Raw genomic sequence first — 13,881 nt, forward strand, 5'->3', positions numbered from 1 at the left:
GGAAGAGGCCAGGGTCACTGAGAACTTTGAGGAATGCACCCACCATTCCACTCCCTCCACTTCCCTCCCCTTTGCATGGGAGAGAGAAAGTTCCATCTTAAGCCACTGGTGGTTTGGGTTTTCTACCACATACAGCCAAACCTTATTCTAACTAAATACGTGTGGCTTTAGAAACTGGGAATAGCATTGTTACACTCTTTTTCATCAGCCCAGAGAAGGGAAGAGTTACTGCCCTGGCAAAAAGCATTTCAAATGTACTTCGAGAACATGTCATTAGGTTTGGCTTAAGTATTGCTGATTCCAACAAAAAAGAAAACTTTAGTGTCAACAGCAGGAAATCCCAAGTAAAACTATAGGATTCATGATGTCCAACTTCCAATTTAGTTACCTCAAGTGTAAAAGAAAAAAAAAAAGGGAGTAGGGTAAATATATCCCAGTTTATCTTGTTTCCAGAGATTACCATCCCTACTCCAAGAACTATTAAAAGGTCCTCTTGAGAGAACTGAAACCAAAAATAAAGTGGCATTGGCATCTCTCTGGGAACACATTTAACTCTGATCCGAGAAGAATAACCTGTTTTAATTTGCTAAAGCCCAAGTCTAGCTCTGTTTTCCTCTGAGCTGGGAAAAAGAAACCACTAAGAAAATATTTTAAAACAAAAATGCCAATCTAAAAAAGAGAAACAAAATGCCAGGTCAAAAGAAAGTCATGTTAGAATGTATTTTGGTGAAAGCACAGATAACTTTGGGGCTCAGATATGTTGGGAATGGGGAATCAGGGATTTTTGTTGTTGTTTGTCAAAAAAAAGTGCTCATTTCTGGGGGCAGCAAAGGGAGTGAAATGTTTTGCTGGGATGTTTAGAAGCAATCCTGGCCCTTGCTTTTTCCTGCCATTAGGAATTTGTCGGCAGTCAAAATCAGGGGCAGATTCAAAAGCAAAGAGCAACCTGTAGGTGACCCTCTTCAGAATGAAATAGCATCGCCAATGACGTAGCTTAATTTGATGTCTTCTGGTGTAAAGAACTCTCTCGACCAGACCTCCCCGCCCACTGTCCTCTCTGCCAAACCACATGTGATAGGTCTGGCCAGTTCCTGTAAGATGCCCTCTTTCCCTCTAACTCATCCTGGATTGAAGCTTTGGGTGCTTGCAAACGAGCTATAGAGGGGCCATCCAATCTGTGATTACACATGGCAAGATGTCAACCCGGGCCAGCTTCTTCCCGCCTGTCTGCACACCTCTGAACTACTCCAATCAGTGTTCACCTGGGGAAAGCAAAGTTGAGTTTTGTCTTAGGCAAAGCCTAACAGAGGTAGCAAATCTGTTTCCAAAATAAATCATATAGTGCATCTCAAAGCCAATGGGATTAAAAAGAAACCTGCAAACATCCTCAGCCATTCTATTATTGTGATAAATAATTAACCTTCAGCAAGTCAAATTTACGTATGGACTTTAGGAGGTTTCTCATGTCATAAGTCTTTTTAAAAATAGACATTTCACCTCTAGGGTAAAGGAGAGGGTTGTAGAACTTGGCGATGAAATCTATACTCTCTTGGAGAAAAAGAAAAAAAGACTGGGGCGTATAACTTTAATCGTTGATGGGTTTTAGCATTACATTCCAGTGTGTTCCACCAGTGACACAGCTCATTATTACCTTGGGCTTTTCCTTCAAAAGCCACCTGCCTGCTGCCCCAGCGCCTGGAAGGTTGCCCTTGTTCCTTGCTCACTTTCCCTTTAAGACTCGTTAGTGTTTCAGCTGGTAAAGGTCCAAGTGCCCTCTGGAATAATTGGCATGACGTGCAAATTTTCCATTTCGGAAGCGAAAGAGCCAGTTCTCCAGGGAGGGCTCTTCAAGGTAATTGCTCTCTGAGAGATTCCTGCCACTACCTTTGGCAGCCTTCACCAGAGACAAATCCCTTTTGCTGTTAGGACAAGCTAGAAACCCAGAGATGGAAAAACAGGGGCTCAGGACAGACGTGCCAAGACCTTTGAAACCAGTGACCTTTCCAAACAGAGGAAATGGGGGAAAGGCCAGCGCAGGCCAAGGCAGGTGAATCCCGCCTCCCCGCTCCCGGCAAGACAGGCACAACAGCTCTGCCCCAAACATTTCCATTGCCTTCCTTTCTCAAAAGAGCTTCCTTTTTCGAAGGAGGGTTGGTAGAGGAAGCTAATGTATTAATCAGGATTCCAAGCAGGGAGAGAACAACACTTATTTGGAATAAAGCCTTTAACAACTTGGGCTGGAGGGAGGCACCCAAAGGATGTGCTGGATGAGGAAAACTGGTTTGCTAACCCGAGCGCGGCTCCAAGAGGAATTTGGGTGAGAAGGGGAGAGTGAGAAGGAGAGACTTGGAAAAGAGGGAAGTCCTCCCTCAGCCACCACCTGCCACGCCAGGCAGAGGATGTGTGGGGGAGGGGGGAGGGAGGCTGGAGGGAGTGGTGACAGAAGAACGGGTGGCAGGCTGGAAAGAAGCATGGAAGAATAGAAGTGGAATTGTTGTCTTCTGTGAGTTGTGCGCTGGAGATCCCCTTCCTCAGCTCTGCTTTGAAATCTTCAGTAATGTTTCTGTTGTTCCCTGTTGTGGTGAGTGCATCCTTTTGGGTTTTTTTTGTCGTTGTTCGTTTGTCTGTTTTGTTTTGCTTTTTGTGGGGCTTTTTTGGCCCTGCTGCGCGGCATGTGGGATCTTGGTTCCCCGACCAGGGCTCGAACCCGCACCCCCTGCATTGGCAGCGCTGAGTCTTAACCGCTGGACCGCCAGGGAAGTCCCGAGTGCATCCTCTTGGGGGACACTGGGGAGCTGCTGAGTTCTGTGGTCTGTCGACACTGGGTGAAAAGAGGGAGCGGCTGGACACAGGAGAGAGGAAAGCCCCAGCTGGGTTATGGCACTTTTGTTCCTCTGTGTGTGTACATCACAATCCTGGAAAACAGCAGAAGGGAAATGACAGCCAGAGTTGTTTTGGGGTGGAGAAGGGAGGCTCGAAGCCCCCAAGGTGAGGGGAGATGTGAACTTGGAACTGCCTGACTCCAAAGCTCATGCCTTAATTATCTGTACAGTCACACCTTCCCCCACCCCCCTTTCCCAGCCCCTGCATGGAGCTTTGGGACTGTGGGAATTCATGTCTATGAGCTTCTGGCCCCTATTTCTGGTAGAAGGAGCATAGCATGGGGCATAAATGTGTGGGTTTTGGAGCCAGACTCTCTGGGTTTGAATCCTAGCTCGGCCATTTACTAGTAATGTGATCTTGGGCAAGTTATTCCGAGTCTCTGAACCTTTCTTATCTGCAAAGGCAAGACAATAACCATGCCTTCCTTATAGAGTTGTGAGGGGAAGTAATTGAGATGCGTACAGAAGAATTTTGGCACAATGCACTAAATGTTAGTTGTTATCATTATTTCTAACAACAACACAGGATCATGCCACGAACAGCCCTGCAGCTCAGTGATGATTACGGTACCCTTATATCCATCTTTCTGATCCACAGAGAGGGTTCAGGTTCTGAGGCCAAACAGACTGGGTTCCAATCTCAGCTCTGCCCCTTCTGGCTGAATCACTCTGGGCAAATTACTTAACCTCCCTGTGAAAGGGGTAAAAAAACACCTCACCTGAGGTGCAGGCTTGTTGGGCGGGTGAACTAACATGAAAAGTAGCTGACCAAGACCTGTCCATCTGTTTTGATCATGACACTGCCTGGGAGCTCCCCTGCCCTACTATGCTTTACTACACACATATTCTAAATAGCTCTGGGGGCTTCTAGCACATCAGACTTTTCCCACATTTGGTTAAGTTTGACTGGAGTCATACTCAGTGAGAACTGTTCTCTCTGTTTTGTCTGGAAACCCAGTTGGCCTCATCTTAGCATCTTGCTGGGCAGGTTGGCTGAAGTATGACAAAGGCTATTTTGAGATTGCTGGGAAAACTAAACTGGCTAAGATGGAATAAACTAAGTCAAACACATTTATTACGAGACAGAGGCTTTTCCTCTAGCTTTGGTCAGTTCTCCATGTTAGCTGCTTCCTCTTCCCCTTCCAGGGACCTTCCCAAAGGCTTTTGTCTCTGATTGCCACCATCTGTAATGTTTATTCCTCCTAGGATACCAAGCCCCATTATAGTCCCTCTAGAAGGCTTGATTTCCCTTTGTGTGTTGTCCAGGGACCAAGACATTTTGTTTGGCTGTTGAAAGAGTAACCCCAGAAAGCTGAAGGACTTGGGAGCATATGTATCCCTGTATATGTGGGTAGAGATGCATTGAAATTGTCCTAGAAGAATACATCTGAAGACTAATGCAGCTGTCTCTAAATGTGAGATAACATGTTTTGTTTTGTTTTTTTAATCTGTACTTTCTAATCTTTTCTACAATGAAAAGTATGGCTTTTGCAATAGGGGAAAAATAATTGTTAAAGACAAAAGTGATATTTTTAGCTAGAAAATCCATCCAACAGATGTTTATCAAGGCTGTATTGTGGCCAGCACTGGGCGTGGTGCTGGATGAACAAAAGGGATAAGACCGCTGCACTCAGAGAGACTGTAATAAATCGAGGGAAACCTTGAGTAAACTAATAAATAGGTCATGATAAAATGAGATGCATGCTTTGAAAGAAATGACCTGGGTGCTATGGTTGAGAGTGATGGAACCTGCTTGAGAAAGCAGTTCACTAGGCTCAGATTTTTAGGAGGAAAAGGAGGCTGCAATGCACAGAGTGGGCAGAGGACAGTTCCAGACACCGGAAGTGCCTGCAGGATGGTCCTGAGACAAGAGCAAGCTTGACACATGGGAAGGAGTGTTTGGAGAGTGGAGGGGAGATTTGGAGGGGAGGGGCCAGTTCATGCAGAACCCCTAGGCCTTGATAAAGAGTTTTTTGGTCTTTATTCTAGATGCAAGAGGAAGACTGTTAGGAGGCTCTTGAAAGAAAGGAGGCTGGGATGGTGCCCATGGAGATGGAAAGAGGTGTGTGGATTTAGGGCATTTTGAAGACAAAACATGCTGTTGGACTGGACGTGGGGAATGAGAGAGGGCAGTGCCACAGATGGCTTCCCATTTCCTGGCTTGGAATTATCCATCAAAGTGAGACAGACTGTGGGAGGAACAGGTTTGGACTTAAACTTCACATGACTGGGTCTATTAAAAGGGCAGCATTCAGAGGTGGCTCAGACCTCTGATGTGATAAAGTTCAATGCAAACAAGAGAAACAATTCACCCAGTTGATTTGGCACAAGTTAACGGCTTTAAAAAGGTTTAGTTCCTTATTTATAGAACTGTTAAGGACTTGAAAGAGTCATGTATATGTTTGAGTTGTACTTGATTTCATTTTATGGCTAACAGTACGTGCTAGAGGGGCAGTTGGTGGTTTGAGGTTTCACAAAGATAACAGGTATAACCCTTGTGAAATAGAAGTCTTATTTTTATGGCAAGACAAGAAAAATTTAAACAAAACTCTCTGCCCTTTGGCCTCTTCTCTCCCCCACTGTGCATTGTGTATCTGCATTGTACATTGACCAGACTCCCCCATCGGTAGAAATACCTGCTCAGCCATAAAGAACAACATTCTCCCAGCATCAACAAGACAACTCTTAAAAGATAGCATTCCTTCTTGATCTTGTAAGGGGTCCCATGACCCACCACGATGAGGCTTATATCTGGATTATGTAAACTGTCAATAATACGTCATTTGAGGTACAGTCCTCTGTCTCAAAAAACTTATGTAACTGTGCCTTGACTTCTAAGGAGGTGGAACAGTTCTCAGAGCTTTCTGAGATGCTCTCCCCAGGTTATAATCCTCAAATTTGGCTTGAATAAAATTTTCCATTGTTTTCTTAGATTGAATGATTCATTTTTTGTCGACACCCTCATGAAAATCAAAGGTCTACTATAGATATACTAGACAACATATTTTGGACAAATTACTGCAATAATTTCCAATAAAACTTTATGGAAAATATAAAGTGTCTAGTTGGTATATAGTCTACGGATAGACAATAGTTGTCCTTTATCTAGCACTTAACTATGTGTCGCTCATTCTGTAATACACTGTAAATAAAAATCCTGTTTGAGCCCCACGTTATTTACCATCCAATTTACATGTGAGAAAAAAAGGCTCAGAAAGGTTAAGTAACTTCCACAGAGTCACAGAACTAGCATGGGGCAGAGTCTGTATTGGACCCAGGTCTGGGCTGACTAGAAAGCTTGGGCTTCTATGAAGCAGATGTTGTCTTTGGTTTGCAGAAAGGGTTATCTGGGAAGCATAGGCTGAGATGGGATTGGGAACAAGAAAGGTTTATTGGAGAGTGACACCCATGGAAAGGTAAGACTCCAGTGCAGACCTGTCAAAGTCTCTGGAGCCCAACATGGAGCTCTGTAAGCAAAGACAGAGATGGAGATGGCCAAGTCCTTGTACCACTACTTCAGCTTACCTGTTGGCTGGGGAAGGCGCTTAAGAAAAGTGTGATCTCAGCTTGACATCTGGGCTAGACCCCAAAGGCTGTCAGTTAATTGTACTCCTTGCATCTGGGCAGGAGTCCATCCTTAAATGGGGATCTGAACACTGCATCTCCTTGTTTGCCACATGCTCTAAAAATTGCCAGTGCTCCTTCATCCAAGAAAAGGCAGTGTATTAGTCATCCATTGCTGTGTAACAAATTGCCCCCAAATGTAGTAACTTAAAACAGCAAACATTCATTATCTCATAGTTTCTGTGGGTCAGGAATCCAGGCCCAGTGTGGCTGGGAGCCTCTGGCTGAAGGTCTCTCAAGAGGTTGTAGTCAAGCTGTACTGGGGCCACGGTCTCATCTGAAGGCTCCACTGGAGAGGGAATACGCGTCAAAGCTCACTTGTGTGGTGGTTGGCCGGCCTTCGTCCCTCATCCCAGGGACCTCTCCTCAGGACTACCTCATTACATGGCAGCTGACTTCCCCCAGGGACAGTGAGAAAGAGGACCCAAGGTGGAAGTCATGGCCCTTTATAATCGAATCTTGGAAGTGACACCTTATCACTCCTGCCACATTCTATCAGGAGGCAGGGACCATTGGCAGCCATTGCAGAGGCTTCCTCCCATAGGCAGGTGCATATTCAAATAAACAACACTGATGACAATAATAATTTTAGCCACCATGTGTTGACCATTTGCTATGAATCAGGTGTGGGATTTGGCCCTGAATACATCATCTCACCACGACGCCTTCATTCACACAAGATTCATCAGGTATCAGACCCTGTGAGCTGCTGAGAACAGAATGATACATGAAGTGCACTTCCTGCCCTTGAGGTGCTCATGTCCAGGGATACAATTTGACAAAGGAGGAAATGAGAGGTCACACAGTTAGTGGGTAAGTGGCTGAGCCAGGAGGGCAAAACTGGTTAGTGTGACTTCAAGGCCAGTCATTTTTATGAAGACAGCCTACTCCAGAAAACATTGCTAGTCTAAGAACAATTGGGAGGAAGGAACAAGTCACAAAGAATATATGCAATATCATTCCATTTGTATGAAGTTCAAAAACAGGGGCTTGCTTAGCGGTGCACAAATAGTCATAACCCTAAAGAGAAAAGCATGGAAATGATTTCCACAGGTTAGGATAGTGAGCATCTCTGGAGGAGGAGGGGAATATGATTTGGGATGGGGGCCTCACAAGGCTGAGTGCCCTTTTAGACCTAGTTGGTTGTTATATGGGTGTCCGGTTTATAATGATGCATTAAACTGTATATGTGTTTTTATTTACTCCTCTGTATATATCAGATATCTCACAATAAATAAAATGACAATAAAAAACCAATTGCATTGAGTGGGATGTTATTTGCCAGGTGCAGGCACCTGTGATGGCAGGTAAAGAGCTCTCTTTTATAGACATGAGGGGCAGAAGGTCTTTTTGCCTTTGGCACAGATAGATTCACAGCCTGGCTCACCCCTATGTTCTTAACATGTGTTACACCCAAAATAAATTCTGAGGAGGACAGCGCTTGGTGAGATCATCTTGCAATTTGATACAGCAAGTCTGAGCAAGTGGGGTTTTCCTATTGCAGAAAGGGCTGCTGGAGACGATTCCCATTATAACAATGGCCACTTAGATCAGTACAAAGCAAAGAGCAACTTTGTAGAAAAGTGCCAGGGAAAGCTCACTCCTGGGGTACCTCAGATTAATTAGGCTTTAATTTATTCCCTTTTAGAATCTGTCCAAAAAGCAGAGGGGTCTTTTAGGGTGGGTTCTGTGTGAGGCTGTGAAGCCAGACCAGCTGGAAATGCTTGAGAGGGATTTGGAAGCCAATCTCTGTCCATGGGTAGGAATAGGGGCCTGGGGGTGGGGAGCTGGGAGATGTCCTATCTCTTTGGGGGATTTTGAGCTCCTTCTAACCAGTCCCACCTTAGTCAGATGGAGCTTTGCTCTCTGAATTTCCAGCCCTCTAGATGCCCTGAGCTCATGACAGCGTCCTTCCACCATCAATTGCAGAGGAGGTAGGGTTGCCAGATAAAGTACTGGACGCCTGTTAAATCTGAATATCAGATAAACAATGAATAACTTTTAAGTATACGTATGCCCCAAGTATTGCATGGGACATACTTATACTAAAAAAATTATTCATTGCTTATCTGAAATTCAAATCCAACTATTCAACTGAGCATCCTCTATTTTTATTTGTGTATTTGTTTGGCAACCCTAGGGGAGAGAGTACCCAGCATCTAGCAAAGGAAAGGACAGCTGGATGCAGGCAAAATGCTCCTGGGCTCTGTGCAGCCAGCAGTGCCTACGCTTGCTTGATCTGCTCACGTTTCTCTCCCTTTTGCCAGCCCTTGGGGGTTTCTACCCAGTGTGCAGGATGCACACCTGCTTTGCACTGGATATTTGATAATATTCAGGAATTATTGTTAATTATGAAGTATAATAATGACATTTGGGTTTTTTTCATTTTTTTTTTTTTTTACTGTTTTTTTGGCCACACAGTGTGGCATGCAGGATCTTAGTTCCCTGACCAGGGATCGAACCCATGCCCCCCTGCAGTGGAAGCACAGAGTCTTAACCACTGGACCACCAGGGAAGTCCTGACATTATGTATTTTTAAGGAGCTCTTATCTCTTAGAAATGTATAGTAAAATATTTATAGATTAAACAATATCTGACATTTGCTTCAAAATAATATGAGGAGGGAACGTATGTTGTCCAAAAAAAAAAAAAAGAAAAGGCAGCTCATGGTTGCCTGAGAATGGCAGCAGAGGGAGGGATGGACTGCACATGGGCACAAGAAAATTTGGGGGCTGATAGAAATGTTTTGTGTTTTGATTATGGCAGTGGTTTCAAGGATGTATACATCTGTTAAATCTCATCAAATTGTACACTAAAATGGATGCAATTTATTGTGTATAAATTTTACTTTAATAAAGGTATAACCTCAATAAAGGCATACCTCAATAAAAGTGCTAGTTGAAAAACTAAAATATGGAGGGGACATGGCTGGGGGTATGGATGAGACAGGGTTGGTCATGGGTTCCTGGTTGGGGGGCTGGCGATGCTTACACATAGGTTTCATTAACACTGACCATCTGCTCTTTGAACTATGTTCAGAATTCTCCATAATAAAAAGGTTTTCAAAAGATAATAAGGAAAAAAGAAGAGGAAAACTCCGAATTTGATGTTTTGGGATTTCTCAATAAGAGACAGCTGCTAAAAAAAAATTGGATTTGATTCAAATAACTGCAAATGACTGAAAGATCATTATTATCTGGGAAAATGCTATACTTAGATTTCCTCTGACTGCAAATTCTCACTGCACATTAATGAAAAAAAAAAAAAAGAGAATCCAAAAGAGTGGGAATGCAAAATAATACAGCCACTTTGGAAGACAGTCTGGCAGTTTCTTAAAAACTAAACATAGTCTTACCATATGATCCAGCAATCATATTTCTTGGTATTAACCCAAATGCGTTGGAAACTTATGTCTACACACAAACCTGTATACAATTGTTTATAGCAGCTTTATTCATAACTGCCAAAACTTGGAACCAAGCAAGATGTGCTTCAATAGGTGAATGGATTAAACTAATCATGGTACATCCATACAATGTAATATTATTCAATGATAAAAAGAAATAAGCCACTTGGGGGCAGGGGTGGGGGAAATGTTGGTCAAAGAGTACAAACTTCCAGTTATAAGATTAACAAGTTTGGGGATCTGAGGTACAACATGGTGATTAGGGCTAATAATACTGTTTCATTTACTTGAAAGTTGCTGAGAGAATAGATCTTAAATGTTCTCACCACACACACACAAAAAAGGTAGCTATGTGATGGGTTGGAGGTGGTAGCTAATATTATGGTGGTTATCATTTTACAATTTATAAATGTATCAAATCAACACATTGTACACCTTAAAGTTACACAATATTATGTGTCAATTTATATCTCAATAGGCCGGAAGGAAGGAAAGAAGGAAGGGAGGAAGGGAGGAAGGGAGGAAGGAGGGAGGAAGGAAGGAAGAGAGAAAGCAAGCAAGCAAGCCACCAAGCCAGGAAAAGCCATGGAAGAACTATAAATGCATATTGCTAAGTGAAAGAAGCCAATCTGAAAAGATTACATACTGTATGATTCTAAATATATGATGTTCTGGAAAAGGCAAAACTACAGAGACAGTAAAAAGATCAGTGTTGTCAGGGGTTGGGGGCAGGGGACGAATGAGTAAGTGGAACACGGGATTTTTAGGGCAGTGAATCTATTGTCTGATACTGTGCATGACATTATGCATTTGTCAAAACCCATAGAACTGTATGTCACAAAGAGTGAGGCTTAATGTCAACTAGGACCCTTAGTTAATAATAATGCATAATTTTTGATTCATTAATTGTAACAGGTATAACACACTAATGCCAGATGTTAATAACACGGGAAAGTGTATACTTGGGGAGAGGGGGTTATATGGGAACTCTTTGTACTTTCCGCCCAATTTTTCTATAAACCTAAAACTGCTCTAAAAAATGTCTGCTAATTTTCTAAAAGATAAGGAAAATAGAAGAAAAAATCCAAATGAGATGTTTTGGAATTTTTAAAAAAATAAAAAATTTTGGAATTTTTTTAAAAAAATCATTGGAATTAGATTTGGTTGAGATAACTACGAACGCCTGGAAGAAAATTATTAGCATCTAGAAGAACTGTACATGCAGATTTTCTCTACAAATGTGCCCTTTGGTCTCTCTTTGTTTAGCCCAGCAGCATCTTGCCTATAACTGTCCAGTGTTTGCACCCTTGTTCTCTGGTTCAGAAGGGTGACTCCTGTTCACAAAGGGTGAAAGGGCAGGGTATGCAGGAGGCCTTCCAGAAATTTGACAAGAGTGAGGGGGACTTTGAAATATTAATCCAGCCACACTCACAAATCCTGCTGACAAGGCTGGGAAGTTCGGATACTGAGCTGCTATAAGCCTTCTCTCAGCAGGGGTGGCCTCCTTTAGCTGTTGGGAACCAGCCTCCAGCCTCGTGTCCGTGTCCGGGAGGACACACCCAGTTCTGACTAAATGAGAAAGTGAAAGGTTCTGACTGGATTCTGCTGGCTGGGAATGGAGCCACCTGTCTGGAGGAAGAACAGGTCGTGCCTAACTCAAGGGTGCTCCCAAGTGGCTGTGGACCAGCAATGGTCCCCTGCAGAGAGGCAAGAAATGTGAGCCCAACTCTACGTATCAGGACATGGAGAACATGGAGAAGCCTGGGATACAGAATCCTTGACTGCAACTTCCACTAGTGGGCTGGGTATGTGAGCGTCACAGGGTAAACCAGAAGTTCAGAACAACTACTGATGGTAACTAATATTTATTCAGCACTTACTCTGTACAGGCATTGGGCTACGTGTTTAGGTGAAATACCTCATTTAATCTTCACAACCATCACAAAGCAGTTACTATTTGCATCTCCATTTTAAGAGATTAAGTAACTTGCCCAGGTCACAAAACTATTACGTGGTAGAGCTGGGATTTGACTCTGCCTGCTGGACCTTCCAGCCTATCCTCGTAAACACGGTCCTAGTGAGGAGGAGGGCAAAAAGATTAGAAAGAGGGAGTGTTCTTTAAATGGCTACAATGGCTTTGAGTCATTACTGCTTGATGAGGGCTATAGATGGGTCTAGTGATAATACAAGAACTTGAAAGTGGGGGTGGGGGGGTGGGCAGGGGGTCGAGAATGGAGAACAGCTGTGATGAGTACCCTCTTGCTGGATGAAAGCTTTTCAAGAGCAAAAGTGTGGTCTCTGTAGCCCCAGTGCCTAGCATGGTGATAGGCATATAGTAGGTGCTCAATAAAGATCTGCTGAATGAATGCAAGAAAGAATTTTTTTGGCCATCAGAGCCATTTACATGGAACTAACCCATAGGGCCCTAATAAATACCTGATTGCCTGCTGGTGATATTTTTTATTATGATAAAATATAGATAGCATAAAATGGACAATTTTAACCTTTTTTTTCCAGAAGAAAGTAACCTGGCCTTTTAATGATATCTTCAGAGCTGTCATAGGGCATCATACCATATCCGAACTGGAGAGTGGAATTTTGAAATTTGGTATTGTTCATGGTTACGGTCCAATCAGAAACCTCATATATATGCCCCTGCATTGCTCTCTGTGCTGTAGTGGGATTGAGGATGGACAGAAGTGGAAGGGGCTACATCAGTCTGGTGCTGAGCTACGTGAGAGTGAGCAACTTTAAAGTGTAAATGAAGAGCATCATTCATGAAGGTGACTGATGTCACAGCTCCGGTACTTGGGATCACAACCTGCAGTAAAGTGGTGATGATACTGTAACCCCCTTAAAGGGGCTGTGCCATTTTAAACATTTTTTAAGAGTACAGTTCAGTGGCATTATGTATATTTACATTATTGTGCATGCTGACGATTTTTAAATGATACACAGATTAACAAAGCAATAATCCCTTTCCTTTCTAAACTAGTCTATATTAGTGTTGGTCAGGATGGCATAGGTTATGCTGTAGTAACAAAAAACTCCAAAATCTCAGTGGCTTGAAAAAAATAAAGGTTTATTTTTAACTCACGCTACATGTCCATTGCATGTCAGCTGGGAACCAGGCTGATGGGAGAGACACTATCTGGAGTATTGCTGGTTGCTACGGCACAGACAAAAAAGTGGCAGATCTTGTACTGGCTCTTAAAATATCTGTTCACACATAATTGGTCAAAGCAGGTCCCATAACCACCCCTAACTTAAAGAGGATGTGGAAGTACAGTCTTATCATGTGTCTGGAAAGAAAGAAGCAGAGTATTTGTGAAGAGCCCTGTGAATGCTACAAGTCTCTTTCAGTTACAAATGGCAAATCATATTTGAATCGGCCAGAGCAGTAAGGGGAATTTGCTGACTCACCTGAGTCTAGGGGTCGTTTGGCTTCAGACACAGTTGGATCTCGGTACTCAGAGACGTCTTCAGTGATCCAGCTCCCTTTTGTTTGGGCTTCATTCTCAACTAGTGTCTCCCTAGTCATGATAAAAATAGCAACCAGCAGTTTCTTATTATCCACCAACTCTGAAAGGAAGAGTCTCTTCCCATTATTTCCTACAAAACTCCCTGGAATGATTTTCTGGTCCTCCATTCTCTGGGGCCTCCTCCAGTCTTGTGGATACTAGGGCCATAGGAGGGAGAGAGGAGGAGGGGAAGAGGAGAGAGGCTGACGGTGGGGGGGTTCCCTCCAGGACTGGAGGATCAGGGGTGGCATGGAGGGCATCTCTCCCACCCACTTGGCCCCAGGAAGCCTGTTGGGCTTCTGGGTCTGGTCCCCTCCCTGCCTTCTGGGGCCCCCTCTGTCTATATGGCTACTAGGGGCATAGAAGGGAGAGGAGGGGAAGAAAAAGAGATGCCAATGGGGAGGGGCCCTCTGGGATCAGAGGATCGGGGGGAACGTGCCTAGCATTT

General features: G+C 43.6%; 1 protein-coding gene across 1 annotated transcript in view; it reads left to right on the forward strand.

The window, feature by feature from the left end:
- Positions 1 to 1,837: 1,837 nt before the first annotated feature.
- AKAP1 (A-kinase anchoring protein 1) overlaps positions 1,838 to 13,881 on the forward strand; it is a 71,049-nt gene continuing 59,005 nt past the window's right edge. Inside the window, exon 1 of the mRNA XM_059906490.1 lies at positions 1,838 to 2,581. The gene's annotated coding sequence lies outside the window, so the exon portion shown is untranslated. The remainder of the gene's footprint in view (positions 2,582 to 13,881) is intronic.

This window comes from Balaenoptera ricei, chromosome 20, assembly GCF_028023285.1.
Source record: "Balaenoptera ricei isolate mBalRic1 chromosome 20, mBalRic1.hap2, whole genome shotgun sequence".
NCBI classification, from domain to species: Eukaryota; Metazoa; Chordata; class Mammalia; order Artiodactyla; family Balaenopteridae; genus Balaenoptera; species Balaenoptera ricei.